The sequence below is a fragment of the Hemicordylus capensis genome, chromosome 1 (genome assembly GCF_027244095.1).
Source record: "Hemicordylus capensis ecotype Gifberg chromosome 1, rHemCap1.1.pri, whole genome shotgun sequence".
Lineage (NCBI taxonomy): Eukaryota > Metazoa > Chordata > Lepidosauria > Squamata > Cordylidae > Hemicordylus > Hemicordylus capensis.
This window is the reverse complement of record NC_069657.1, coordinates 219,820,572-219,826,610: the sequence shown is the minus strand read 5'-3', so window position 1 is coordinate 219,826,610 and position 6,039 is coordinate 219,820,572.

The window sequence follows — 6,039 nt, the reverse complement described above, 5'->3', positions numbered from 1 at the left end:
GTCCCGCTTGCATGACAACCAAGCCTCCCTCATTGTCGGCACCCGGAGCAGAGCCCTCTCAGATGACCTTGTCAAGTGGGCAGCAAGCCTTGAGAGCAGGTGGTCCCTTAGGTATCCCAGGCCCAAACCATTAAGGGCTTTAAAGGTCAAAACCAGCACCTTGAATTGGACCCGGAAAGACACTGGTAACTAGTACAGCTCTTTCAAAATTGGTGTGATATGACCACACCGGACACACATTAACAGCAGCAGGGGGGAAATGCACTCAAGAAAACTAGAATTCCTGGCCTTAAAACAGGCAGTCACTAGCAAGATCAGAGATTACTTTTATTATGCCTTTTTTCACTCTGAACAGCAATAATCCTTTAACTTTTATCTTTACTTCTGCTGTTCAATAACCAGCAATGGGTAAAACTGGCTGGTCTTAATTTCAGCGTAAAAAAGTCACCCAGAAAAATTGAATGTGGATGCTGATGTATCTAAATATATAATTCTCCTGGGTGTGCCCAGGAGAAATGCGTCCCGGCAGCCCAGCTGATTGGCTGGGCTGCAGGGGGCGCCTGATTGGCTGGCGCACCTAGGAGAACGGCGGTGGCGGCCATGGCCGAGGAGCCAGGCGTGCCCGACCGCGGAGGTGAGGCGGAGGCTGGAGGCTGGCAGCCGCACTCAGGCCCCGCAGGCGGTGGCTGGCGGCCGCACTCTGCCTCGCTGGCAGCGGCAGCCGCACTCGGGCCCCGCAGGCGGCGGCTGGCGGCCACACTCGGGCCCCGCTGGCGGTAGCTGGCGGCCACACTCGGGCCCCGCTGGCGGCGGCTGGCGGCCGCACTCGGGCCCCGCTGGAGACGGGGCGGGCGGGTGGAGAGAGCCACACATTCTGAGCACTCGGCCCGGCGTGGGGGGTGGGGAAGGAGACTGGGGCAGAAGGTGGGGGTGGGGAAGGAAACTGGGCAGATGGTGGGGCGGCGGAGGAGACCGGGGCAGAAGGTGGGGGGTGGGGAAGGAGACCGGGGCAGAAGGTGGGGGGTGGGGAAGGAGACCGGGGCAGAAGGTGGGGGGTGGGGAAGGAGACCGGGGCAGAAGGTGGGGGGTGGGGAAGGAGACCGGGGCAGAAGGTGGGGGGTGGGGAAGGAGACCGGGGCAGAAGGTGGGGGGTGGGGAAGGAGACCGGGGCAGAAGGTGGGGGGTGGGGAAGGAGACCGGGGCAGAAGGTGGGGGGTGGGGAAGGAGACTGGGGCAGAAGGTGGGGGCAGCGGAAGAGACTGGGGCAGAAGGTTGAGAACTAACAGGGCCTTAAGAGTGTGGGGGGGGAACTAACTGAGGCAGAAGGTTGGGGGGAGAACGAACTGGGCCTGAAGGTGGGGAGAGTGTACTGCCGCACAGATGCTCTGTGCGGGGTCAGCTAGTTACCTAGAATACCTTTTAACATGGACCCAGTACATAACACAATGTACTGAAGAAACAACCACTGATGTTGTGGATGCTATTTTTATTTATTTATTATTGAATTTCTCTACGACCTGATATAAAAATCTCTTGGTGGTGTACAAATTAAAACATTTAAAATAAAAAACATTAAAATCACGATAAAGAACAAATTTAAATTTCAGTTAAAAGCCTGGGAAAACAGGTATATCTTCAGGGTCCTCCTAAAAACAAACAGAGGTGCTCTTATGTCAGCAGGGAGTGCATTCCAAAACCCTGGGGCAGCCACAGAGAAGTCCCAGTCCCGAGTTGGCGGAAACCATAACTGGACCTCTCCAGATAATTTTACAAGCTACAAGTGGCTGGAAAAAAGGCACTGTACCCTAGGTGACTTTCAACCCAGTAGTTGTGGACAAGTTTGCAGAAGTAACTGTGGTCTTGGTGGTTTGTTTTATGAGATTTGTGCAGGCATACCCTACCCCTCCTGTATTCTACCAAAGAAAGTAACTGTGAGATTACACCTCATCTCACAAGAACTGAATAGCCCAAAGATTAGATCCTGACATTTCTCACTTTTCACAACGTAAGGCTTTGGGACACAAGCCCCGCCCCCCCACCTGCACCCAGTCACCCAGCTAGTGAATGAAATGCTTGCTCGGTCATCAGGCTTCCAACACCAGTGTAAGAGGCATGGCCAGCATCGGGACATGGATACACAGCCCAATGGCCTCTCCCCACTGGTGAGTGTTTTGTTTGCCAGCTGGGTCTTCTTTTCTCTCCCACACTCTAAGCCAGAGGGAGAAAAGAATCCCCTTGCTCAGTGCATAGTGCTTAGCAGTTGGTAGAGGCCAAAAGGCAGCATGTCTGCGCCCCAATGCCAGCTGTGGCCCCTGAACCTAATGCTTCAACACCAGAAGGGGTGGCAGTCAGGTGGCTCACCTCTAACCTTGCTGCCCCACTTAAAGATTTGCAGCTGTGTGAAGTAGAAGAAACCACACTGCTCTGATAAAGCTCAAATAACCAATACAAACACTTCAGGTTATATTGAAGTTGGTGTCCATTGGCTTCTTGTATTTAGACAGGAGTAGGGGAAGATATTAATATATTTTGATCTTGGTGGTTTGTTTTATGAGATTTGTGCAGGCATACCCTACCCCTCTTGTATTCTACCAAAGAAAACCACAGGGCTCTGTGGGCACCAGGAGTCGAATTCGACTTGACGGCACACTTTACCTTTTATGGAAAACAGTTATGACCAGGGAATGTATGATATGACCCTTGACCATGGAGACAGTTGCTAGTTCAGAATCTTTCCTGGAGAGAAATATTATCCTGGATTCTCTTTCCAGGAGAGAAAGATTCTCCCAACTGAGCTTCTTGGGAAGATAAAATGCATGTGGTATTTAAGAGGAAAGGTGATAGTCCAAAAGGAAAACAGGCAAGTTATTCTTATACCCCTGTTGCTTATTAGCAGGGAATGTGCTTCAGTCATCAATAAGCCACATGAGAAATCAGCACACTCCAAGAGTTCTGCATATCCTAACTTTAGTGAGTTGGACACAGACTCTAGCTCTTCAGATGATGAGTGGGAAAGTGCCTAGATTATGCCTCACTACCAGATGCTGGATGCAAAGTGGATATTATAAATGCACCAAAATTTTCTCCTCTTAATCAAACTAAAGTTACTTCCCCAATCCCTGCCCTTACCAGTACTGTAGCTCAACCTATGGCCTTATTTAATCTAGGTGAGGAAGGAATGGAAGTTTCCCCTGAACCCAAGTGCAAAGAGATGCTGAAGACTGGGTGTGTCAGTTGTTGTTCAAATATGACACATCATCCAGTCATGGAGAAACAGGCCCCACCAGTATTGATGTGACTGGTTAGAAATGCCCTCCTACCAAAACCTTCCTTCTGTGTTAATTAATATGAATAATAATATGAATAATAATATATGAATAATAACTATGAACTATTAAAGTGGTACTCATCATTGTATGGTAGACCGATATACACCTTATACTTTAAATATTTAAATCCTAATACATGTATAGATTTTAAGTATGGATATACTTATTACTAAGCATCTAATAAGCAGAGATTACTATACTCTGTGTATACTATAATCTGCTAAGTTATGTGCCATTGATTAATTAACTGGATTAAGTGCCGTCAAGTCGGTGTCCACTCTTAGCGACCAAACAGATAGATTCTCTCCAGGATGATCTGTCTTCAACTTGGCCTTTAAGGTCTTGCAGTGGTGCATTCATTGCTGTCATGATCGAGTCCATCCACCTTGCTGCCAGCCATCCTCCTCTTCACTTTCCTTCAACTTTTCCCATCATTATGGGAAAGGGAGCTGAGTTTTTGCATAATGTGTCCCAAGTATGATAGCTTGAGCCTGGTCATTTGTGCCTTGAGTGAAAATTCTGGATTGATTTGTTCTAGGAGCCATTTGTTTGTTTTCCTGGCTGTCCGTGGTATCCTCAAAAGTCTTCTCCAGCACCAAAGTTCAAAATTGTCAATGCTTTTTCTATCTTGCTTCTCCAAAGCCCAGCTTTCGCATCCATAGTATCACGGGGAAAACCATTGTCCGAATGATTCTAATCTTTGTAGGTATAGACACATCACAGCATCTAAATATCCCTTCCAAGGATATGGATGTGGCTTCATGTCCTGTGTATACATTTCTCATTAGAACAATGAGATGTTCTGGGATGCCCATTTTCCTAAGGATATTCCACAACTTGGCATGGTCAAAGACTTCTCTGTAGTCAATAAAGCACATATTGACTTCCTTCTGATATTTGTTGGCTTTCTCAATTATCCAGCATGTATCAGCAATGATGTCTCCTGTTTTTCGGCCTTTTCTGAAACCAGCTTGAACATCTGGCATTTCCCTTTCCACGCATTGCATATTAGCATTCATTTCCAGCAGATATGCACCAATGTAAGACAAGTTTGTTTGTTTCAGGTGGAGGGAAGTGTAAAGAGCAATTGAAATGTAATTGTTTGTGTTGCTGGCAATATGTTGCTGTCTCTTAAGACAGTGTTTCCCAACCAGTGTGTCACACTGACTCACTTTGAATCAACTACAAAAACTAAGTTTTAAATCCCCCACATCTGAAGCAGAGTTTGTATAAATAAATAAATAAATAAATAAATAAATAAATGCCACACAAAAAGAGTCTATTATGAGGATAGTATACTCCCATATGTATGTATATTTAATTTCAGTGTACTTCAGGACAGAAAACATTGGAAACAATGTCTTAAGAGACAAACTGGGTGGGACACTGAACAGAAACTGCAAAGCTGTTTTGAGTTGGGCCTAAACAGAAACTAAAAAGGCCAGCTGATTTCAGCAGAGCTGATAAACTACTTCCAACAGTAAATAATCGGTTTTCCTTAACCCCCCCTTGACTGAGGGGTAAAACTAGCATAGTACCAAAATAATTATAACATTTTAGTTACTACAGTGAGAATGGTAACTGGGGGTTGGGGGACTGGAAAAACTCAAGAGGATTTGACTTGCAGTACATGAAGCAAAAAGTTGTGGTACACTGCAAAAATGAACTACTAGAATAGTAAAACTGAGACAGTTAACTGTTAATTATAATAATACTAGGCATGTTTTTCAGACCCCTAAGTAGAGTTTAACAAATATTTATAAAACCAGGAGTACTTTTTAAGGTATTTGTATATTCATATTTAATATCTGAAGCATATTCATACTATGAAATCTAAAATATGTATTAGGATTCAAATATATAAGGCATAAGGTGTATATCAGTCTATTGTACAATGATTAATACTTTAATATTTTATAGTTATATTCATATAACTATTATTCATATTAATATTATTTACATTCACGATAATGATGACAAATATTTATATACTAGCTGACCCTGCACAGAGCATCTGTGCGCTCTTTGGGGCTGGCAGTTACCTCTTCCCCCTCACCTTCTGCCCCAGTCTCCGCTTCCGGGCCCAGCCACCTTTCCTCCCCAATGCCACTTCTGCCCCCCTCCCCCCACTTTCTTTCCCCCATCCTGGGCCTTGCCTTGGTGGCCGGGCCAGGCCCGCCGCAATGGCGGCAACCAATCCTCCTGGGTGTGCCTCAGCCAATCAGCTGGGTGCTGGGACGCACATTCCAAGGCACACCCAGGAGAATTATATACAGTGGTCCCTCTACTTACGAAATTAATCCGTTCCGAATGCACATTTGTAAGTCGAAAAATTCGTAAGTCGAAAAGCGGTTTCCCATAGGAATGCATTGGGAACGGATTAATGCGTTCCGGAGCCTAGAAAAAAGACCCAGACCCCCAGTAAGGCTTGCAAACTGCACAGGAACATTTCTTTTCAAGAATAAACAGGCAGTAAACAGGCAGGCAAGTCAAGGAAACCGCATGTAAAATTCGTAAATCGAGGAAACCCCATCTAAAAATTTGTAAGTCGAGGAAACCCCATCTAAAAATTTGTAAGTCGAAAAAACCGCATCTAAAACCGGATCTAAAACTGCTGTTTGTAACTCGAAAAATACTTATGTCGAGTAGTTTGTAAGTCGAGGGACCACTGTATATAGATCATGACAAATATTTATATGCCGCTTTTCAA